General features: G+C 38.5%; 2 long non-coding RNA genes across 2 annotated transcripts; both read right to left on the bottom strand.

The window, feature by feature from the left end:
* Nucleotides 1-13,678: 13,678 nt before the first annotated feature.
* On the bottom strand, nucleotides 13,679-16,855 carry LOC141349683 (uncharacterized). Its single transcript, XR_012357644.1, has 4 exons — nucleotides 16,733-16,855; nucleotides 16,485-16,571; nucleotides 14,370-14,447; nucleotides 13,679-14,202 (listed from the first exon to the last, which is right to left on the bottom strand). It is a non-coding gene; the product is annotated as an uncharacterized lncRNA (long non-coding RNA).
* Nucleotides 16,856-17,004: 149 nt separating this feature from the next.
* LOC141349682 (uncharacterized) lies at nucleotides 17,005-24,569 on the bottom strand. Its single transcript, XR_012357643.1, has 5 exons — nucleotides 24,322-24,569; nucleotides 21,699-22,241; nucleotides 21,419-21,595; nucleotides 17,170-17,229; nucleotides 17,005-17,033 (listed from the first exon to the last, which is right to left on the bottom strand). It is a non-coding gene; the product is annotated as an uncharacterized lncRNA (long non-coding RNA).
* Nucleotides 24,570-25,858: the final 1,289 nt, after the last annotated feature.

The raw sequence follows: 25,858 nt of genomic DNA, 5'->3' as shown, positions 1-25,858 counted from the left end.
ACTGCACAAGCCTACATGATAGCAAATATAAATAGTATAAATTAACTGTTACTTGCTTCCAATATCCTCCTCCAGTGCGTCCTCCATTGTTCTTCTAAGGTAATGTTAAAGATAAATGCTTCTCTTCCTCAATGTCCAGACATAAATGAAGATCTTCCTCACGTGTGTGTGTATAAAGTTTATAATCCAGACATGCGGTAAAGTCTTTAAATCTGAACTTAAATCAAACTTTACTTTTTAATGTTTGAGCTGCTCTTCATTACCATGTCAACAGCGTGTACCGCCTGTGGCATGACCATATTAAAGATAATGAAGTCAGCCAGGAAAAACAGTACTCTCTTTACTTCAATGCAGATTATATAAACAGGCATTATTTGTTTTCGATTATAATTAGCTTGTTTAAAAGTAGACATTTCAGGCTTTCTTTGGATATGTCTATCATGTTTGTATGGCGAGTATTCGCGGAATTTCAATTGATTTTTGTAACGTGTTTTGAGAGACAGCTGGCGGAGACATAAATGTCTGGATGCACACCCTGTTTATTTTCTTTATTTGACAAAAACACAAAGATCTGTTGTTATTCTGAATGAACACATATTAAAGAAGACCCTTTACAGTTTCAAATGATGTCAAACACGTTTTTGGACCCCAGGGGGTTAACCAGAGCCTTTTGCGTTTAGCTGGCAACTGACGTATTCCTGTGGGCGGAGTTTAGTCAAAAACTATATTATTGACTACATTTAACGTAGGTAGAGGGCCGTGTGTATTATTTATGCTCTAACAGCAACATTACACACTAACTTAAGTTTGAAAAATGGGATCAAGAAAAACGTGACCTTTAACTCATCCCAGTGTAGTGAACCCGCACACACACACACAGCCAGAGCAGTGGACAGCAACTGAAGCCTCCAGCAGGGAGGAACTGAGAAAGCTGGCTTGCTCAAGTTAGCTAAACGAGAGCTGCTTGTTATTTATCCATTCACAGCGGTTGAATTAATATGCATCAGTGTGGAACGGTGGTGTGCGTGACGAATTTGTTGGATAGTGAATACAAAAACGCATACTGAACGGACTACTGATACAGTGAAGCTTCATATATTAGCTGAGCAGTGGTTAACAATGGCAGCTGCAGTTGTTTTTATTCTTAATAATACAATTTCAGCAATACTCTGGGTGAAACTGAGTGACTGTCAGTTTTGTGTGTATTTGTGTAAAAGGTTAATGGAGGTCACTGGATAACACATACACTCGCACTCGTTGTTCATTTTCTTTATTGGCACAGAGGAGACACTATTAATCTTATATTGAGCAAATTATAGTTTTTAACTCTTCCCCCTAAACCAACCTTAACACAAGTCACTATGCATTTTTTACATTTGCATTATTTATTATGCATATTAAGTGTTTTTTCTCCTTTTCCATCAGTTGAAGGTACCCATTGACATCCATAGCAGAAAAACAAATACTATGTAAGTCAATTGGTAAAGTCAACTGTGTGTTTACCAATATTTATTTAAAAAATCATCTCCCATGGCTTCATGGGATATAAAAGTGTCCATCGACACTTCAGAATCTAGCCGGAAGTAGTAGGTCACCCAGGTACTTTTCCGTCATTCGGATGAGACGTTAAACCGAGGTCTTGACTCTCTGTGGTCATTAAAAATCCCAGGATGTCTTTCGAAAAAGAGTAGGGGTGTGCCCTGGCATCTTGGCCAAACTTGCCCGTTGGCCTACTAATCATCCCCTCATACTAATTGGCTATATCACTCTGTCTCCTCTCCATTAATAAGCTGGTGTGTGGTGGGCGTTCTGGCGCAATATGGCTGCCGTCGCATCATCCACGTGGATGCTGCACATTGGTGGTGGTTGAGGAGATTCTCCCATTCACATGTAAAGCGCTTTGAGTGCTGCAGAAAAGCGCTATATAAATGGAACAAATTGCTACTTTCGTACTGTGGAGTCAGACATACTTCATTTGTCACATACTGTTTCTCACCTACTATTTAGTAGGAAAGTGTGCGATTTCAGATGCAGCTTGAGTCTTTGAACTGCTTTGAATTAATAGTTTCAGAATCTTCAGAAATGAGGTAATATATGCATATTTCAAAGTTTTTTTTAGAATAATCGACTGATCAGATAAAAACATAAATATTTTCACTTATTATTGCTGAATAAGGCACTAAATTGGGGTTTTCACATGTCAAGTTAATTTTATTTATATAGTGCTTTTCACAATTGCATGCTAAATCATCTAAATCCTCTCTTTTTACTATCTTGTTCCTACCTATTTACTATAACTTATTTGTTTATATCAGGAATACTTTTTACCTTGATGTTATTGTATAGTATTACTAAGCAAAACAATTTATTACTAGTAACATCCACCAAACGGTGCCGGCTAACATTAGCATTTGCTTACACCATCTGTTTACTGTGAATATGGCTTCCCTGACGATCTAATTGCACATTCATCCGATGTACATTTTTCAGACCCAGAGAAGGGAAGCTGTGGAGGAGCTGCTGCCCGAGTATTGTAGATCCAGCGCGCTGCGCATCATGGCTAACATCATCTTGCCCCCAGACCTTGGCAAGCGAACAAAGCACGTGAGGACGTCGTCTCCCACGCGATCCAGCTTCACGGATAAGACTCTACTTGTTATTGTAACCTGCATTTACAAGTTCCCCTCTGATACGTTGTGTGCCACATGTATAGTTTAGCTTCTTTCGCCAGCAAAGAGGGTTTTAAATGCACAAAGGTTTCTGAACTAGAAGCACGTTTCCACACTATGTTGAAAATCAGTAAGACCCCTAATGTTAATGCTACAGACAATGTTTTCGGATGCCACTCATGTTAAGGGTAATGCACATGGCTTAGGTCTGACACCAGAGTCAAGGCAGCTGACTAACTGGGTGACTGTCAGGTGGCATAGTCGTATTGGACACCCACCACACGCTCCTGTAATTATTTCTAACCAATTCTCCTCCCTCAGCAGCACAGCAGCTGAGACGCCTGTTAAAATACCCTGGTTATTGTTGATTCAATTCTCAGGAGTGTGGAAATAGAGGCACCAGCCCCCGTAGTCGAATGTATACCTAGAGCCAGTGGTCTGACATGAGATCCAAGCTTAAAGTGCTGGCTAATGCTAAGCATAAGTTTTCTAAGATTGTGATTCACATCAGCCCTAATGACACCAGGCTCCGCCAGTCGGGAAGGAAGTACTCCATCCGTCCCGGGAAGGTAGTGCTATACTCTCTAAAAATCTGACCAATAGTCTTACTTGTCTTGTGATAATGTCTAGCTATCCAGGGCCCAGGTCAGGAAACGGACAGATTGGCTTAACCATCCGTCTGTTAGCTGCCTTGACATGTCAAGAACACATATATCTCAGCACATAAAGTTTATATTACCAGAGTATCAGCACATTTCAACTGTGTCTGTTCCTCGAACAAAGAAATACAGAGTACCGGTTAACTCGTCTCATACAAATCTTGTTTATATAGCATTAAGAAACATTACATCAGCAGATGAAACTCAAATGTTAATATTCAGCCTTCTTAAAATTAGTTCGCTTATCAACAAATTTTAGACCAGGCGCTCTGCTTAACAGAAACCTGGCTCAAAACTAACTGTACATTAGTTTAAATGAATCCACCCCACAAGACTTATTATTATAAGCACGGACCTTGCTTAAAGAGGAGAGGGGGTGGTGTAGCTACAATCTACAATAAAATATTTAAAGTAAGCCATAAAGCTGAACTCAAATTTAATTCTTGGATATATGAAAATAAATGATCATAACAACAAACAGCTTTCTTTCGTCCTATCTACAGACCTCCAGGCCACCACACAGATTTTCTGAGCTAGTAGTCACTGTAGATAAAGCTCTAATCATTAGAGACTATAATATCCATGTTGATATCCCAAAAGATGCATTAGGACTAGCGTTTATGGATGTTCTAAATTCTCTCGGCATTAGACAAAACAGGGGGCCCACTTCTAAAGAAAGCTCTATTAGTACTCTCCGAGACCTGTCCCAAATAAAACATGTAGCAGATAATTGTTAAGGTCTTGATATTGTAATCGAAACTCTAAAAAACATTTGTTCTAGTACGCTGGAAGCTGTTGCTCCCTTTAGATCAAAGAGAATGAAAGGGAAAACACCAGCACCATGGTATGACCATCATACTGCTTAAAAAGGTATCTAGAAAAATGGAATGAAATTTGAGAGGCACAAAATTAGAGATATGCCGTGCAGCATTGAAAGATAGTGTTCAACACTACAGGCTCTAAAAAAAATGCCAGATCTACTCATCTCAGCAAGCTTTTTGAAGAAAATCATAATAACCCTCGTTTCCTCTTTACCACAGTTGCGAAACTGACCAGAAACAAAGAACAAACAGAAATCGATACTAAACTCCAACATAAATAGTAACAACTTCATGAACTATTTCACTAACAAAATTATGGTTATAAGGGAAAACATTGAAGCTACGCAAGCAGCCACCACTCTACCCAGTAGTACATTTAATACTAGATTGCCACATGAACATCTTGAGTCATTTAAAGCTACTACGATAGAAGAGCTCTCAAATTTAATAATCATCCAAATCATCGTCATGTATATTAGATCCTTCTCCCACAAAATTACCAATAGAGGTATTCCCTGTAGTGTCAGACCCAGTACTAAATATTTTCTCATCAATATAACTCATCGATAGAATTAGGTTACGTTCCAACAGCTTTCAAACTGGCAGTTATTAGACCGCCCATTAAAAAAACGCACCTCGACCAGGGAGATCTTAAAGGGGGGGTTTAATGGTATTTCAAGCATTCTGACTTATTAACACAGTTATAGAGTTGTTTCCTCATGCTAAACGTAGGCAAAGTGTCAAAAATGCAGTTGGGCGTGTTTCAGAGTATTTCTGTGCCGAATGCACTTCGCCAGGGTTCGTACAAGTTTCGGCTAGTTTTTTTCGATTACGGTTCTAACTGACGTTTCAGGGGTTTTCGATACGTATCACTTCTTTATATGGGCTTTCGCCGGAAAACTTCCCCCGGAAAACCCCGCCCAGCCGTCAGTCAGCGGGAGACGCTAGAGCTTGCTAACAGCTTATCACGCCACTCAGCTTTGTTTAATTTCAAAAGTCAACAATGGCACAACAAGAAGTGTGTTTTTGGATGTAAGGAGAAGACATCCAGCCTTATGGAAACAATGGATATAGTTTATTATCCGGATTAGCAGCGGAGTTTTGCGTGTGTGTTTGATGCGGTGGATTTTCAGAACCGGGTCATGACGAGTTACACGTGGTAAGTAAGAGTTCTGTCTTATGTTGGAAATAGGCGCGTGTATATTATATAAATGACACGAACATGTAGTGAATCATAAGTTAAAACAGTGTTGTATAGTGTTGCATGACTCGTACTCGCTCCTCCCGTGTTATAACTCCTCCTTCATTTTTTCGTACGTTATCGGAAAGATTCGGTAAAGCTAATCTTTCTTTTATAAATCTGATTAAACTAAAGACTCTTCAGAGATATAAAGGATGTCATACTGCTCTATAGGTACTCCAGATTAATATCAGAAATGCAGAAACAGCGTGTGTTACGTGAGCTTTAATAATTTTAGACCAATCTAAAATGTCCATTTTCTTTCTAAAATATTAGAAAAAGTAGTGGCAAGCCAGCTATGCACATACTTAGTTAATAATAGTATATATGAAAAGTTCCAATCAGGATTCAGTCCCCACCATAGCATAGAGACAGCACTGCTTAGAGTTACAAATGACCTCCTTTTAAAATCCGATCGTGGTGAAATTCTTATATTACTATACCTTAGTGCAGCCTTTGTCACACAATGTTATTCAATAAACTAGAAAACGATGTTGGCATCAGGGGTCAGTGTTGGGTGTAACTAGTTACTAAGTAATTAGTTACTGTAATCTAATTACTTTACTTAGTGTACTTTTTCAAGGGAAAAGTTAGTAAGTAAAGTAAGAGATTACTCTTATTTTCTTTTTAATTACAGTTACTTCTGATGTAACTAAATACTGTGTATGGACTCTAAAACAATTATGTATACTATAATGCAATAGTGGATTTCACATGGTTTAAGTTTACACTTCTCACTATTAACAGATTGATTATTAGCATTAAAATTAATGAGATGCCGGCTGTTTATTAATACTTAAAACACATATTAATGCCCGATTCTGCAAAATCTTATTCTACATCCTTAACCCTCCCCATTTCTACCAATACTTAAAATTAGCAACTTCTTTTGTATTAATAAGCAGTAGTTGGAGTATATTGAGGCAAAAGTAGTTAATAGTTAAAAGAGAGAATTGGTCCCTAAAGGGGGACCAGAATAATTGATGTACTTTTATATATTATTTCTTCGAGCCATTTCAAGCCTTTCCTTGTATCATGTACTAAATAGGATTTAGAAAATGATTAGTATTAAGTAATTAAATACTTTTTGGAGAGAGTATTTTGTTAAGTAATCTAATTACATGATTGAAGATGTAATTAGTAACTAGTAATTAATTACTTTTTTTGAGTAACTTACCCAACACTGTCAGGCGTTAGCTTGGTTTAGATCATATCTAACCAACCACTATCACTTTGTGTAAATGAGGAAGAGTCATATCACTCCCTGGTTAAATACGGCGTACCGCAGGGATCAGTTCTAGGTCCTATCTTTTTCTTTTTTTATATATATGTTACCTCTAGGACACATTATCAGGAAACATAACATAAGTTTTCACTGCTATGCAGGTCATACCCAGCTTTACATCTTCTCACATCCTAGCGAAACCCGCCAGTTTTCTAAGCTAACGGACTGTATTAGCGATATAAGTGACTGGATGACAAATAACTTCCTTATGGTAAACTCCAATAAGGCAGAGATATTTATTATTGAACCGAATAGCTCCAAACAAAATATTTCAGATTACAAGTTGCCTGTAGATGGCTGTGGTGCCATCTTCCATAGTCAAGAACCTAGGTGTGATGTTCGACAGCAATCTATCTTTTGATAGTCATATATCCAAAGTCCACATAAATAAAATTTTGGCATCTTTATACCGTTTACCAGTTAAATATTTAAAATATTGCTAATCACCTATAAAGCCTTAAATGGCCTAGCACCTTCATATCTACTATCAGAATAAAATCCATCATGTACACATAAAGCATTCACATAAAATGTCCAGTAAATGTACTTATCCCGCAATTATTAGCTTGTCCGGAACAAATCGTTCACATAAACTTGTCTGGGTAATATACTTATGCCACAATAGTTAGCCTGTCTGGAACCGAGCGGATATTAAACGACCATACTTTGACACTTGCATTACATGTGAACGGGCCCTAACGCTAATAGGATTTTGTTTCTCTCTCCCAAACAGACCCAGTGCCTGCTGCCGTGAAGGTCATCACGCCACTGATCTACTGGCCTTCCTTCAACGTGTGATGCCCAGCTGATGTCTGACCAATCCCACGTAGTGTGCCGCCCAGTTGAAAACCTGAAATTGAAGCTAAGAGTTACACTTACCTGTCATGTCCGAGAGTCCCACGTAGTGTGCCACCCAGTTGACAACCTGAAATTGAAGCTAAGAGTTACACTTACCTGTCACGTCCGAGGGTCCCACGTAGCAGGCCCAGTTGAAAACCTGAAACTGAAGCTAAGAGTTATACTTACCCGTCACGTCTGAGAGTCCCACGTAGCAAGCTGGTCAACTGAAGGCCTGAACCCTTCGAACGAACCGAGAGTCCTACCCCCTCGGTATGCCTGGAAACCCCTTACAGTATACCCCTTACAGCGTCACCTGGAGAGAGAACCAGGGTTAAGAAGTCTCTAATTGTTTTGTGATCACAGGAAACGGCGAAGGGAGTACCTCAGAGGAACAGGAGAAAGGATCCATCTCTCCCGGCAAGGCACGGCCTTGGCCCCTTTCCGTAGTCAACGCCAGGCTCTGACGAGGGAGGGCCTCAACGTACAGGTGACCACTGGATTTAAATCCCCTATTAATCGTGTGTTCTATTTGCCTCCAGGAGCCGAGGAGGGCGCCATGTGTACATAAAGGAAAAACCAAGGAAGTTACGATCAGCACGCAAAAGAAGAAATCATACTTACCGGGGACGAAGGAGCTCCGTCCCCTCCCCATTGGCCCCTTCCTCACTTCCCCTGCAAAAGAAGCACAGCATTGATTATTTTAATCCCCTTTCCCACTCTGATTTTAAATGATTTAAATAAAGTTGTTCAAGTTTTACTTATCTGGTTTCGTGGTCTGGTCATTGGGGTGCTTTTGGGGACCTCCTCGAGGTGAAACGTCCGGAGGGGCGCTAGAGGCCCGCTCCGGTAGGTGACATCTCTCCTCCCATTAATAGTAGGCAAAACCATGGTGAAACTGAAGGTAAGCACTGCAGCTTTTACATTTGGACACTTGATCATTTATTTTCACATGATGTGACTATTAAAGCACGTTGTGAGATATCGCCACTGATATATTTATAAGCAGCATGCAAAAACATCTCTGACACTTATATAAAACTGTTTTATGTAGTACTGACAAGAACAAAGACCAGTATTAAAGTTGAGTGCTCGTACCGCAAGATTAAATGGAAAAGCAACAGTATATAAATATAGTTTTATTAACTTTTACCTTGCACCAAAACAAGTACCACACAAAATATAAATAAGAAAAAAGTAATAGTTTCATGACACCAAATACTGCTGGTTTGATCTCATTTATACGATATACGTTTTTCAGACCTGAGGGCACCAGAGAGGGAAGCTGTGGAGAAGCTGCTGCCCGGGTATCGTAGATCAAGTGTGCTGCACAGTGTCACCATGACCCCAGACCTCCGCCACCAAATGAAGGACGCGAGGACACCGTCTTACAACCGTAGCAGCTTCATGGACCGCATTCGGGTGAATGGAGACTCCACCGCCCATCATGAAAGCGGTAAGACTCCGCTTGTTAACCTGCATTTCATGCCACATGTATACTGCCCTACAAAGCCAAATCGCAGTAACTACTCATTTGGTCAAAATTGAGTTAAAGGAACAGTATGTAGGATTGTGGCCAAAACTGGTACTGCAATCACAAAACTTGTGGCAAAAACCGGTACTGCAATCACACAACTGGTGGCCAATACACAAAATGACAACATAAACATCAGTTGAGGGCTGCAACTCCACTTTTTAAATGACAATGTCCTGCCCAGACCACTGTTGTCAGTGATATAAGTATTTGAAATAAAAATGATTTATTAATGTCTAGTGACATATCAGGGCTATTTTATGATTAATTGATATACATTTCTTACATACTGTTCCTTTAAGCTTTGTGTGTCTTGTGATCAAATTTCCTGGTTTAATTTTGTCCCATTTCAGAGAAATGTGTGTGCCAAAGTTGCAGTAACATACATAACTAATCGATAAAAATCGTTTATGACATTCGTTGTCAACAAATTTCATTATCAATTAATTGGTCTGTGACGTCACATGCTCCCGCACCACCGTCGGCGAACATGCACACGCGTCAGGCGTACAGCACGAGCTGCCTGCTCAAAGTCAGTCAGGTTTTATTCATAAAATGCAAGATTCAGAGGTAGTTAAAAACCCTTTCGATTGGATTGCTTTTGTAGTGTAAATGCATATGTGTTCGTAGGGCTGTCACTTTTGAGAAAAATCAAATTTTAAGAGTTTAACAATGTATTCAAATATATTTAAATATATACGCGCCCCTGCACATTAAAAAAAAAAAACACTGTAATGGTGATTCAATCACAAATTTATTAACAGTGACAGTCATTAACAGGACTCCCTGCTGAAAAAAACAGCATACCAACAAGACCAGCATATGTTGCGTTTTGGTGCTGGTTTGTTAGTGAACACCAGCTAAACCAGCATTAGCACCAGCTAAACCAACATTAGCACCAGCATCCCATGCTGGTCATACCAGCATATGTTGTGTTTTGGTGCTGGTATGCTGTGACCACCAGCTAAACCAGCATAGACCAGCATAATTCTCATGCTGGTCCATGCTGGTTTGATGCTGTTTTTTTTACTTAATGTTTGAAACAGCAGGCTATCAGCTTGTATGAATAACAACTTAAATGAAGTGTCACAATGTAGCCACAATTAGGCTACATGACACAAAAAAAAAACGATTCAGAACAGGCACAAACAATAATGTGACAACTTAAACAGCTGCAGGAGGAAGGCATATAGCCAGGCCCAAACGGAATCCGCGCCTGCAGATTTTGGCGGAAAACTCCTGAATTCCACGTATTAATGCCCGTGATTGACAACCACACATATCCCACGGTTGAGCGTGTTTGTGAGAAGTAATCGTCATTGACAACAAGCACACATACATAGCCTATCCCACACATTTGTGATCCGTCATTCACAAGTACATTAACCCTGCACGTGCTGTTTGCTTGACCGTTCTTAATGATAGAGACCACAAAGCATTTGATACTTGAGATGAAATAAAACTTACAGCTGAGTTAAGCAGATCTCACTTGGCTCTGTTGTCTATGTGATGCGCGACAGTCAGCACATGATCATTTTAAATCCGTTTCCAAGACAAATGCTGTTGTTTATGTTTAATATAAAGTTTACATTGCGTTATAAAAATGATGAAATTGTCTTCATACATGCTAATTTCATAATGCGAACGTATTAACACAAGCCTTTTATTATGCTATAACACTATAAACAATAATATATGTAATTTATACAAACTATAATTCTACCTATCTGGTAGGTAGAATTTTCCAAAATATTCCACAGAAAAAGTTAAAGTCTGCAGAAGCCGGAGCCACGTCTTCCTTCTCTTGCGCACAGTTGCCATCAGTCTCACTCTCAGCTTCCTTTCTATTTCTGAAAAAAATGCGCTACACATGGCATTTTAAAAACCGGATGGTTTATTTATAGTTCGATTACGGATATTTCACGTCATATCGAATAAAAAGTTACAGCCTAAATCTGAGGTACTGAACACAATGTTTTACGTCTTTTCTGACTTCTGGCGTGAACACATTGTGTATAGCGCTATTTTTAGTCTTTCATTGATAAAACTAAGCGGCTGATCTCTGCATAGTTTTATTTAGCAAGCGTGTGAAAGTCACTCAATTGCACTAAAATATCAGATACAGCGCAAGCTCACTTTTCTTCATACAATGCAAGCTACACATTTATTCAGGCGATCTTCTGACCTGCCGACCAGCTTGGTTAAAAGCACGGAAGCAAAAACCCAAACAAACGCTGGTTAAGTGACTTTGTATTTGTTTAATTGTTGTTGGGTTTTCATAAAAATAGTAATGAACCACAAGCATTTGTTTTAAAGTTATGGGGAAATCTTGTTTTTTTTTTTTTACTGTAACAACCCATGTATATCAGCACTTTCATATCATAATGGCTTATTTATTTTGTTAATAACAATAATCTTAATATTCATCAAGGTTTAAAGTCTAAAGTTAAAGAGATTAAAATGAATTTATTAATCTTTGGCAAAATTTTCTCACCAGCACATCCCTGAAGACTCAATACATTTTGTTTGTTTTGACATTTAAAGATGTTTTACTATTTAAAAGCTGCAAAAACGTTTTTATTTAAGGCTTAAAATATCTAAATCAAAAATATTATATTAGTAAAACTCTGTAGTAGCTTTTGCACTTTTAAAAGTACACTTCTACACGTAAATACCCTAATTTAGTGCCTTATTTAGCTATAATACGTGAATTAAGTAAATATTTATATTTTACACAATTAGTTGATTAATCGAAAAAATTATTGCCCGATTAATTAATTATTATTATAATTGTTAGTTGCAGCCCTAGTAACATGTTTGACTGGCTGGTGTAAAAACTTTAAGGGCATTTTTCTCTGCTTCAGTGTTTGTGTAGTTACTGCACTTAGCCTTTAGAGGGTTTAGCTTCTTCTGTCAGCAAAGAGGGTTTTACATGCACTAAGTGTAATAAAGTAGTAAGGCTGACAGAGAAGGTTGCAGGACTAGTAGCGCGTATCCAAACACTACAGACACTGTTTCAGATGCGCCTAGTGTTAAAGGGACACTTATTGATCTGATATTGTCTCGTCATGAGATCGCTCGTGTGCATGCCAACATAAACTTCAGGAGTAACATCGTGGATGGAGCAAACATCTCCATCTTCTCATCTTGGCTTTCACCATGCAAACAGCCGCCTCAGCTCTTTTCATTGTGTTTGTTGTATGATGATGCGATCTAACTCCCGTCTCCTGTCAGATTGAAGTGACTTTCTCCTCACGGTAAAACAGGCAGAATTGTGTGACGTTAGATCCAGGTAGGCGTATTAAGGGCGGGTTTTTCGGAAGCGTAACAGCTGCATCTTGATTTTGGCTCTGCAGCTGGAGGTCGGAGGCTATTGGCTCCGTGAGGCCCGTTTGAAGCCCTGGCTCGCACAGGCCCGATAGTGCCAAAGCGGCTAGGATTGAGGTCAGGGCTTTGACTAGGCCACTAGACTTCTCTAAATCCTGTCAACTAGTTGCTCTCAAAGGTTTAGTCGCTGACATGGAATAAGCAGAACTGCTTTTCACCTCTGTCTGAAGATACATTGGAATTCCAGAAGACATTTCTGACAGAAGATCTCAGTTCATCTCACGGGTATGGAAAGCTTTCTTTAATATTCTAAATGTGACAATAAGCTTCTCGTCTAATTATCACCCACAGACTAATGGGCAGATGGAGAATAAGATACAACCCAGACAGCAATTTAGCTCTTACCGACGTTGGGGCGCATGTACTTGCCCGACATAAAGTGCCTCGGTGAGATGTCTTATGGAGATCAGTAGCTAATAGGCAAGACATCGGGAAGATGGTGGCATTAGAATGATCGCCGACCGTAAGCCAACGTAAACCCGCCCTAATTATTATGACCTATATGCGGCGCGATCCGCTTCGCTCTCCCATTGAACACAGCTGATTTTCGGCTGCATCGCTGTAAACGTCAAGGCATGCTTATAAAGCAGCTGTTCCAGTGGAGCGAGGCGTCAGGATCCCACCGTTATATAATTGATTTGTTTAGGCCAGGGGTCTCCATGGTGCCAGCACATTCTATTAGTCTCAATTGTAATATTTATTTATTACATACATATGTTTTATATTAACTTGGCTTGGTTTACGTATGTTAACATATTAAACAATACTAAAACATATCAAAAAGTAAAATAAAATAAAATCAGTAAGTAAAACAAAAAAGTTTTGAGTAGAATAAATAAAAAAGTAGCCCTCCAGATTGTTTTATACATATTGTTGTAGCCCTTGCTCACAATGTTGGAGACCCCTGCAGGCTAACTCATTTCATATTGTGTATCAACAACAATCAACCCTCAATAACAGTTTATGTTGTGTTAATCATAAAATTTCTTCCCTAACAATTTGACAAGAGCTAGTGGAGAAGTAGGCAACTAGCCCACTTGCATGCAAGACTCCGTCCGTGGCTGCGCAGTCTGCAGCCGCTTCCTTTTGAGTTGCCAGGTTTTATGACAAAAAAAGTTTAAATTGAAAGTAAGTGATTGTTATGTGTAGGGTGTATTTCATACACAATATGACAACCTGGTAAATGTCAGTCTAACAGAAAAAAATGGATCAGTGAGTTTCCAGGGGAAATAACAAAACAGAAGGGCATCTGGAATTTTTTTTTTACTTTGTTTTTGCAAAGGCAGTTTCATTTATTTTAACACTCCACAAATTACACTTTGGGGTGGTTTCCCGGACAGGGATTATCTTAAACCGGGACTAGGCCTTAGTTTAATTCTGAAATATAACTAGTTTTAATAACATGTCTTAATAAAAACATTACTTGTGTGCATTTTGAAGCATCACAAAAGACACTGATGTATTTTATGATATGTCAGTGCAAGTTGTTTTCAGTTTGGACAGCTCTTACATTTATTTTAGTCTAGAACTAGTCTAATCCCTGTCCTTGAAACCGTCCCATAGCAAACTGCAACAAAAATAAGAAATTCCCTCCAGAATAAGTCATACTCCAGAATCAGTCCAATCAATTATTTCACTTAAGATGCTTGCTTGTCCCGCCTTTGCCGCCCCCATTCCTGTCTCTGCTCAGACAGCCGCAGCCAGTTTCTCACAGTCATCTTTATATCAGCCTCAGTGGAACTTTGTAGGCAGGATTTCTTAACACAGCACCTAAACAAATTTAATAATGTAATAAGCAACAGAAAAAAATAAGACAGCACAAAAGTCTATATATCTTCGTGGATGGTTTCTAAAAAGACAATTCAGAAAAGTCAGAGCATTTTGCAAAAAATAAAATCATGTTGTTTCAACACATTGTAGGACTTACTCAAGAGTACCTGATGAATAGGCTGTGATTTAAGGAGAGCACATCCCTTCATCACTGGGTGTGTCTTGCTGCCAATCATCTTGTGGCACTAGGAAATACAGAAAAAGTCCCGTTACACAAAGAACAGCATCACCCAGGTCCAACTAACAGAGCTAAATAAGTGACCCCACAGCAGTGGTTCTAAAACTTTTTCTGTCATTTTTGTCATTCCCCATTTTATGTAGGACTGTGCTGTGTGTGCGCTGTGTATTGTGTGTGTGTGCCTGTCTCAGTGTGTTCTTGATCTGCATGCTAAACAGCTTATGTTCAGGAGAGCCCAGCCCTTCATATTCATCTTCCTGCTGCCAATTAACGGTTGTCACTATGAAATGATAAAATTAGATTGTGAAACTGCTAAACAGTATGTAGGCTTTTTGCTCTCAAACTTTTCAAGTGCGCTTACAGCCACAAGTTTAAAGACCCAATGGACCCTTTTACTGTTTGTACACAATGGTGACGTGGCAACGTATGCACGAGCAGTTTGGCAACGGAAGTATGGCAAGAATCAGCAGTGAAGTAACACAGACAGAGAAAGTTATTTTAAAAAGTTGACTTATCAACTTTTTCAACACATCTACCAGATCTGTGTACTATAGTGGAGTGGATAGAAGACGTTAGCAGATGGCCAAATATAAAGTGGCCAGATACATATGAAGAGTTTGGTTCCAAAACCCAATAAATCCATTTTGACAAATTTTGTTAAAAACGTGTTTTCTATACCAAGAAAGTGACAAGATGAAAACCACTATTTTCTGTTACAAACTTTCACATAGCATCTTTAGGTTATAAAAACATAAAACATTTTCAAATCCATAACTTGATTTTCAAAGATTTATTATAAAAACAGATTCATTTTTTCACAAAATGCAATAAATTCATGACAAGTTTTTATTCAAAATGCTATAAATCTATTGAATCAATAGCCTTTATAAATGTGCATTCATCTTTGCCATGTTATTCATTTAGTTGACTAGTGGTACACACTAATTAAAAATATAAACATTAATGGCATTAATCAAAACACTTACTTTGTGATATTAAGAACACTGTCATTGATGCGGTTATACTTGATGTCGTCGCTTAACGTGTTTCACAGCGATCAGCTGTAAAATGTTTTGGTCCTGCTCGATTTTCGTTGACTTTGAGTAAAATTATGGAAAGTTTTTCATAAGATCCGCTGGGGTCAATGTGTTTGCATGACAGAAACTTGATGTTGTCGACCCGGGCAAACAAGCACCCGTCTCCCGAGTGTCTCTTGCGTAAATTATTAGATGTTGATGGCTTACGTTTCTTTCCCGTCACAGAAAACCATCACAGGTTTATCAATGCTATTAAAGTATTATTTTGTTTTTGTTTGTTTGTTGATCACGAAGTACAAAGTAGATGAGGAAAACTAGTATTCCGTGTACTCAACGCGCCGCCATTGTTTGTTTACATTGCAATGGTGCGCTGCAAACTGTGTAGCGGATTTATGGCATTCTGTAGAAAAGGAGGAGTGGCGTTTATTGCATTTTGGGAAAAAAGGGAGAAAAGATGACAGAATAAAACAGCGTATATTGGATTTTGCTTAAAATTAAGAATTTACTTTTTAATATTGACCTGATATAATACTGATTCTGGCAGCAACTCATTTTTTTCAAAAATGGCGTTTATTTGGGACCAAACTCTTTATATATACGTATATTAGTATATTATATTAGTACAACCAAACGCAACAACCAGACATTTTGATGCTGGGAAACCGTTTTAATAAACTTTCTGAGTTGCTAACACGTTAGAACAACTGGCGAACAACAACACTTCCGTTGCCGAAATGCGCGCACAAACTATTTGATCACGTGGGCTGTAAAAGGGTCTATGCATCACATATTTAACGGAAACTTACATTCAGTACGAAGAAGGTCCTCATTCACTGATGTAATCACTTAAATGGAAAAAACACAAATGGCCCAGATCCAGCTTGATTTTAAAATCTGGCCCTAATTCATTTGCTATTGAATTATTCTGAAATGTATTCTTTTACTACCTCAGTATGATGTTCTGAGTAAAAAGTGCAGATTCATACATTACATGTAAAATATCTTACTATCGTTAGTCCTCTGACGGAGCACTGGAAGAGGGTGACGTGGAGGCTGCTGCAAAGCACACAGGCCTTCGTTATTATTCGGTGTCACTAGAAAATACAGAAAAACGAAATTATTGGAGTGAACAGTAAGTCAAGTTTATCACAATTAGATAAACTAATGTCAGTGGGATGAGTAATTGCCACACATTTCTACACACACACACACACACATGTCAGTGTTTTCATTGTCTGCGTTTTAAATGGCTTACAGTCAGGAAAGCCTTCAGTTCTCTGCGCCTCTTTCTGAATATTAACCGCAGTCTCTTGGAAAGACAGAAAACCTTGGTTTACTGATCACACTACTAATATAAACTCAAAAATCATATCTATGGAACATCAAACTATGGTATGTGCTTTTGACCTGTGGAGTACTTTGTGTCTGCTTTAATTTAGGGACCTGATGCATTTTACTATATAGGGTACACTTTGCTTCACTCTACAATGATGTGGGATGGGCTGGAGGAGTTAAACAAGGGGTGGGAGGGTTAGCCAGCTTTCTTCTTACTGACACTTCAAGAAGATTAAAAAAGGTTACAACAGAAAGATGATCAAAAAGGCACATCAACCATAAGATTTGCACCTTAGATATCTACATCTGATATTCGCTGTATGAGAAGTGCAGCATTATACACATAAAATGTCTTACTAGGCTTGCTCCTTTGATGGAAACTTGGGTGGGCTAGAGAAGGCTGCTTCCTTTTTGTCACTGTCATGGCCATTTAAAAACAAGGATTAAAATTCGAAAAATGTTTAAACACAAATATTACAAATTCTTATCAGGCATAATTAAAGTATGAGCATGTAATTAAAGGGAGAGTTCACCCAAAAATGAAAACAATGCAATCAATGACTCACGAGTTTGGAACTACATGAGTGTAAGACCTCCGTTCATCTTCGAAACACAGTTTAAGATATTCTAGATTTAGTCTGAGAGCCTTCTGACCCTCCATTGAAAATCCATGCACAGTACACGGTCCAGGAACAGAGAGGCAACAAAAAAACATCCTCAAAGTAGCCACCTGACATCAGTGGGCCAGCCAAAACGTGCCGAAGCATCGAAAACACATCTTGGTCCAAAAATAACAAAATTACGACATCATTCAGCATTGTCTTCTCTTCCGGTTCTGTCTTGAACGCGCACGAGACTAAAGTCACATGACTGCAGTGACGCAGCTGACGTACAACGTGGCTGATGTGTTATTAGGTGCGTCCCCGCTTTTTTTTGTGCGGCCGAGCTTCGTTTACAGTCTGAGGGAGACGAATGCTGTAAATGTGAAAAAAATTCACAAACATATCTGAGGATAACACGCCATCTGCGTCACAAGACTTTAGTCAGACACATGCGCTACACAATAGACATGGAAGAGAATGCTGAATAAATTTGTCATTTTTGGACCAAGATGTTTTTTGGATGCTTCAACACATTCTAACTGACCCATTGATGTCAAATGGCAACTTTGATTATGTTTTTTATTATCTTTCTGGACATGGACAGTATACCGTGCATAGATTTTCAATGTAGGGTCAGAAAGCTCTCGGACTAAACATAAAACATCGGAGGTCTTACAAGTTTGGAACGACATGAGGGTGAGTCCTTAATGACATTATTTTTCATTTTTGGGTGAACTATCCCTTTAATTTTCTAATGGACATATGGAAACTTAAAGGAACACGCTGACTTTTTGGGATTTTAGCTCATTCACAGTAACCCCCAGAGTTAGATAAGTGCATACATACCCCTTCATCTCTGTGCGTGCCGTAACTCTGTCTGACGCACCCACCGCTAGCCTATCTGAGCATAAAGACTTGAAGTAAATGGCTCCAGCTAGCATGCTGCTCCCAATAAGTGACAAAATAACAGCAACATTTTCCTATTTATGTGTTGTGATTTGTTTAGTCACACCGTGTACAAACAACAAGGTCATGACACAGCCATCTTTTAACAGTATACATACTGGGAACTATATTCTCAGAAGGTGAAGCACTTGCTACTTGGGGGGAGTAACTGCACAACTCTGACCGAACTCTCTGCTCCTCACCGGGGGTTTCTCAGGTGCTGCTAGCAAATCACTGCACCCAAGTAGCCGGGCTTTGCCTTCTGAGAATATAGTTCCCTGTATGTATATGATTAATAGATGGCTGTGTCATACATGACCTTGTTATTTGTACATGTTGTGACTATACAAATCACAACATATAAATAGGAAAAAGTTGGCATTATTTTGTCACTTATTGGGAGCAGCATGCTACAGGGGTGCAAACTTGTCACCTTTCGGCGAAATTCGCCGTTTTTAATCCAAAATAGGTCATCCTTGTGATTCGTCTAGATCCGATGAGTTTTTGAAAATGAGGGGTGAGGGGGGTCTACGACAGGGTCGCAATGAATGAAAATATGAAAATAATTTCCAGATATTGTGGTAATGATGTCAAATCACTAGCCAGTTTGGCGGGTTATGTTTTACAATTTATAGTCACCTTATTTGCTCCCGAAGTTTAAACAGTCTGTGCAGAATGAGCGCACACACTTAACTCGTAGTATTTTCTAATCAAGGTTACGCGCCCACATAACATTGCTGTTCGCGTGGTCACCAAAACTTAACATTTGTACAGGTATTTAAGCACCGCAGTTTTAAAACAAGTGATTTTAAGCCGTTGAAACAAAAACAACAGTGCTATATGCGCGCGTTAGCTGTTTCAGTTTGAAAGGAGCGTGCAAGTCGCGCATCCGCCTCTCATTGAGCTTGTGAGTTTTTGCCGCTGTATTAGCCTCAAATAAGTTACACACATGCTTCAAAATTCCCGTCTTTGCAAGTGTCCTTATAAACACGACTATTTAGGTAAAAGAAAGTAAACAGCTGAAAGAGAAAACGCATGTGTAAGAGTATTAGATCCGGACTTTGGTCTTAAAGGGGAAGTTACCTAATTTTGCTCCTGTCACTTGTATTAATAAAACGGCATTGAAAGAAATCTATCACTGCTCTTAACTAAATCCCTTTTCTACCTTTAATACCTGTAATATTTGTATATCGAATTGTATAGGAATTGAATTCGAGTTGCTCGTTCAGGGTTCATATTCATAATATAGCTATGACTGTGAACTGTCGCGGTTACCACCTTCATTTACTAAAAGAAAATTATTTTTTAAAATCCAGAACAATGAGGTCAACTAATGTAGAAGGGTAGGCTACATGTATTTCCCCTTATGAAAAAAGATTAACACAAGCTATACTACAGCTAAATATATTTTTGAGAAAACAAAAGTAAATTAAAGAACATAATTTAGATTTGTTAAGCGCAAATTAACAGAGCATCGGTCAATACAGAACAGCAGTGTCTTAAAGAAGTTAAAATTAGCCAGTATTTGTGCACCTGTAAATGTACAAAACGAATGCAATACAGAAGGCAATGCATAATAATTTAGGGTATTTTTAATAATACATTAGTAGATAAATTAACGTGTATATATAAAGTATGAAAACGAATGTAATGTATCATTATTTTGGCTAAATTAAGCTGGAGAGGTCATTTTTAGTCACACAGATTTGTCATCATTTCAGAACAAGCTTAAATGCTATCTATAATAACTTACATTATATCTTGTGTCTTCCTTTGTCGAAAATATGTAGAAATATATGCGAGTAAAAAAGTAAAAAGCGGAAACGTTTAGCTCACGCTGAGCGAAGGAAAAGCCGTTAATAAAGCAGACTCTCCGTGTATAGAGGATGCTGGGATGAAACAGTCGAGTCGGCAGATAATCATCAATGTTTAAAATCTTTCACGCAGATACTGTTGATGAAAAACTTGCATATCTAAATGTCTAGGTGAAAGTCAAGTGTGCATTCAGTTCACAAAAGCAACCGCAGCGTTATATTGGCTGCATCCACGGAGCGGACGCTTATGAGGTTTTAATGCTGGTAAGCAACCAGTTATATTTTGGCGTCATTTGTGTTTATCAGTTATATTTATCAGTAATTTTAATCTTTAAAACTGCATCTAGAGGCAGACGACACCACAGATATTCTGTCATCTCAGTTTTACTTTTTCACACATTCACTGTATGATTTAACGAAATATGAAGTATTACATTTTTAATTGAAATTTACGAAAAACAAATTGGCCTACTCTCTTAACTCTTGACAATCTATTTGGCCTTTTTTATACATGTACTGTATTTCGTGAAAAACAAGGCGGCATATAGTTTCATGAATTTAACGTGAAAGGCGCGGTTGTCATGCGGTTACCGCGACAGCCCTACTGTGAACAGAACAAACCCTGAATTGTTTTTTTATGTATAGGCCTACTGAATAATAGGAAATACTAAGTTTCTTTTTTAAATAAGTTTCTGTAACACTAAACGCTTTGTATTTGTTCACATTAGTAAATGCATTATGATCAAACGATGAACAATATATTGTAAGCATTTATTAATTCTTGTTTATGTCATTACAGTTATTGATGTTAGTTTGTGGTTAACAGTTTCAAATTTGATTTTTAAAAATGTATTAGTAAATGCTCAAATTAATAAGATTTACAATGAATAAATAATTAATAAAACTATTAAAATTAAAATGAAAATACAAATTATATATATATATATATATATATATATATATATATATATATATATATATATATATATATATATATATATATATAAAATTAGCAATTGTATCTTTGTCACCTTTTTCACCCCTGAGGAGTTTGCACCCCTGATGCTAGCTGGAGCCATTTACTTCAAGTCATTGTGCAAAGCCAAGCCAGCGGTGGGCGCACCAGACAGAGCCACGGCACGCACAGAGACGAAAGGAGCATGCATGCACCCACCCAACTATGGGGACACAGTGAATAAGATAAAAAAATAAGCCTTTAAGGTCAAAATAGTTAATTCAACTTGCCAACTGTTATGTTGTTTCCAGCCATAGGTAGGAGGGAAGGGGGAGGAGGGTTTTTTGGAAGGTTTGTTGTGCGTTTTCTTCTTTTTCGCCTGTGATGTTTGTGGTGCATTTTGGGTGTCTGATGAAGGGCACGATGCAGGGGATGATGGTGGTGATGGTGATCTAAGTCAGGATGGTCTGTAAATGAAAAGTTTTTACAAAGATTAGTTTTCATATTGATCACATCGAACATAGAAAGTACAATGAGTAACATCAGAACAACATAGCCCCCCACTCTCACTTGTCTCATGTAGTATTCAACAAGAGTATTGTTTTCATCCTTTAGATGGGTTGGGTGATGTCCTCTTGAAAAAACTTTGGAGTATTTTGTATGAGTCTTTATAGACCCTTTTACTCTTTGTACACAATGATGATGTGGCAACGTAGGTGCACGCAGTTTGGCAACGGAAGTATGGTAAGAATCAGCAGTGAAGTAACACAGACAAAGTTATTTTAAAAAGTTGACTTATCAATTTTTTCAACACATCTACCAGATCCGTGTACTATAGTGGAGTGGATAGAAGACATTAGCAGATGGCCAAATATAAAGTGGCCAGATACATATATACGTATATTAGTATATTATATTAGTGCAACCAAACGCAACAACCAGACATTTTGATGCTGGGAAACCGTTTTAATAAACTTTCTGAGTTGCTAACAGGTTAGAGAACCACTGGGGAACAACAACACTTCCGTGGCCGAAATGCGCGCGCAAGCTATTTGATCATGTGGGCTGTAAAAGGTTCTGGAGGCCACCAAGCCATGCCTTCATCGTATTTACCTGAGTGAAAAAAACAGAAAAGACATTTTATTTTGCTTAAATTACAAAGGTTAAATAAAGGCTCTATTTTATGAATAGGTGTGTGTCCAAAAACACTTACTTCCTATCACTTTATTACTTAATAACCACTTTGTCTGACTGTCTACAGTGGCTGTGCACTTGTACTAAACTAGCTCTTTGATTGACAGGTCTACTTTTAACTAGAGATGAGCCGGATACTCGGCTGAAACGAGTATCCGGTACGGATAAAGCACTTCTGCCGAGTACGAGTATTATACGAGTATTACGAGTCAATATCTGTGCTCGGATTGAATGAAAATCATCATTGGGTAGCTGATTGTGTCAGCGTTCTGTGATGGGCTAGTAGTAACAGCACCGCCCCTCCCCTACACAAATACAGATGTACGGTATTGTGTTGCTGTGAGTCCCGCAGCTCCGCTCTGCTCATTTACATACAGAAAAGCTCTCTGTCTCTCTCCATCAGTCACTCGGGTTCGCGGTTCTTTTCCGTTAAAGTTTAGGGTTTCTTTAGCTTTTTACTTCGGGTTGTAACGTTCAAATACGTCTGGTAAACGTGGGTTCGTTCAGACGTGAATGGGACGCGCATCGCGTCTCTGCCTGTCGGAGATTTTTTTTTCTTTTTTTAAACCTTCAGCTGGGAGCTGTCTGTGTCCCGCTCTGCACATTCACACACATAACAGCTTTCTGTCTCTCTCTCCCTCAGTCTCTCGGGTTCACGGTTCTTTTCCATTAATGTTGAGGGTTTCTTCAGCTTTTTACTTCGGGTTGTAACGTTAATACGTACTAACCAGCAGAGTTCTGGTAAACGTGGGTTCGTTCAGACGTGAATGCAACTCGCATCGCATCTCTGCCAGTCGGAGAATTTTTTTCTTTTTTAAACCTTCAGCTGTCTCTAACCAGTAACCAGACACTGAGTGTCTGGCACGTATTTGCTGTATTTCATACAAAAATAAAGGTATTAAGCTATAATATAAATATTACAAATTAATTTAAGCTACACTCTCTCTCTCTCTCTCTCTCTCTCTCTCTCTCTCTCTCTCTCTCTCTCTTGTCAGTTTTTTCTCTCTGACACTTTTTTGCTGTATTTCATAAAAAATAAAGGTAGTAAGTTAAAGTTAGTGTTATAAATATTACAAATTAATTAAGCTACACACACTCTCCCTCTCTCTTCCTCTCTCTGCCAGTCATCTACAGTAAGTTTTTTCGTTTTAACCATCAGCTGGCTTTAACCAGTTTTTTTTTACTCTGACACTTTTTGCTGTATTTCATAAAATATAAAGGTAGTAGTGGTATAAATAATAAATAATATTACAAATTAAGCTACACACACAACATAACACTCTCTCTCTCCCTCTTATGATCAGTGATACAGAAATATAACAATTTCTGATTAACCCATATATTAATTGTATGCTTAAAATAACATACCGGTTAAAGCCCCGCCCATTTCAAGACAAACCCCGCCTACTTCCGGGTTAGGCCACACCCACTCCGAGTACAGATACAGATACATATAATTCATATGGTTTACAGATACAGATACAGATACAGATAATGATTTACTCGCCCATCCCTACTTTTAACGTTACCATAAAAACGCACAACAAGAGCTGCCTTTAATTTTAAGCATGTCACTTAGACAAAATCATTAAAAATGCATTTAGAGTGTAAGGGGTCCATATTATAAAATGACAGATGTCATTTTTGTGTAGACAAAAGACAGTCCGTCAATTTATTACCGTTTACCTAACTGTTTACCGAACGATCCCCTCACGTCAAAAATACTGTCTAAAACAACTCACTGAAAAATATTTAATACGCGAACATATTAATAATAACTAACCAGGGGTGCGTTTCCCAAAACCATGTTGCTTATTTTCCATTGCCAACCAACTAGTTGCTAACACAACAGGTTAGCAACTATGGTTTTGGGAAACGCACCCCAAGTCAACAGTTATAACAACAAACCAAGTCTAAAAACATGTAACGTTGCCTCCGACGCCAATTTCTGTCATCCGTTTATCGAAAACATTTCCACAATCATATTTAATCAACATACCTTCGCGCTTACACTGCCGGCTTGATGTGGACCAACAACTGCGTAGATCTAGTGAAGAAAAAAAGAGGCGCGGTCGGCATAAAGGTTGCTCGCGGTTCCTCTGCCGATCTCCGGCTGCAGACTCATCGCGCCGATCGTTTACCCACCTACTTTTATTCTGTGTGCAGGGGAAAAACCCCAACCGACACTTTGCCGCTGGTGCCCTCCAATTGCCGACGTCGGTAAGACTGAACGTGCTGTCTGGGAAGAGATAGGTCATTTCCTCTGAATCTTCTGCCATGGCCAACAGAACTCCTGGAGCCAATTCCTCCCGTAGGCAGAGTATGCACAGAACTGCACTTTATCAAAGCAAAGAAATGCAAAAGAAGTGCTACATGGGGTGTAAAATGCTCTTCTCGGTGCTCTTTGGATGTAAGGGATAATGCCAATCAGTTTATAAGAAAAATCCAAGGCACTCGAATGTTGTAGATATAGTTAAAAAGCCTTTATTTTCACATGGCTTTATGTTTTAAAAACAGGTGACAAATACACCTACGCGTTGCGGCTAACAAGCCTTCGTCAGGGTGTAACAAACACATGCACACACAAGTTCATTTGAACGGCAGTCAATTAGTCCAATAGCGATCACCTGGTCGCGATATGTAAGGGAGCCTAAAGAGAGAAAGCTCAATGTAACCCACACAACAAAGACAGAGCCAATACATTACTCATCAAAACACCATACAGAGAGAGAGAAAAGGAAAAAAAAATCAAAACTATATAAATTCCACAGTTCAATAATGTCCAACTCAAAATACAAAGTATTATAATTCCACACATATCACAAAAAGGGTACAAAGTCCAATTCTCCATTTAAACCTGGAAATGTTGTTGCTTTCAACGTATATATCCAAAAGGACTCTCTTTGTAAAAGCCTTTTAACCCTATCTCCTCCTCTTGTCAAATCACGGTAGTCCGAGCACATTAAAGATTATTGGCATAGAACATGTTCCTAGAATGAGAAGAGGAGGAGATAGGGTTAAAAGGCTTTTACAAAGAGAGTCCTTTTGGATATATACGTTGAAAGCAACAACATTTCCAGGTTTAAATGGAGAATTGGACTTTGTACCCTTTTTGTGATATGTGTGGAATTATAATACTTTGTATTTTGAGTTGGACATTATTGAACTGTGGAATTTATATAGTTTTGATTTTGATTTTTTTTTTTCCTTTTCTCTCTCTCTGTATGGTGTTTTGATGAGTAATGTATTGGCTGTGTCTTTGGTGTGTGGGTTACATTGAGCTTTCTCTCTTTAGGCTCCCTTACATATCGCGACCAGGTGATCGCTATTGGAGTAATTGACTGCCGTTCAAATGAACTGCACTTTATCTTTGTACAGCGTGTTGTGAATGTGTTGGCAATTAGCTAGCCCCATTCATTCCCTAGGATACAAACAGGGATGAATTTAGAAGCCACCAAACACTTCCATGTTTTCCCTATTTAAAGACTGTTACATGAGTAGTTACACGAGTAAGTATGGTGGCACAAAATAAATGT

Source organism: Misgurnus anguillicaudatus, chromosome 15 (genome assembly GCF_027580225.2).
Source record: "Misgurnus anguillicaudatus chromosome 15, ASM2758022v2, whole genome shotgun sequence".
NCBI classification, from domain to species: domain Eukaryota; kingdom Metazoa; phylum Chordata; class Actinopteri; order Cypriniformes; family Cobitidae; genus Misgurnus; species Misgurnus anguillicaudatus.
The sequence above is the reverse complement of the archived record's forward strand: the minus strand, read 5'-3'. Positions and strand labels throughout refer to the sequence as shown.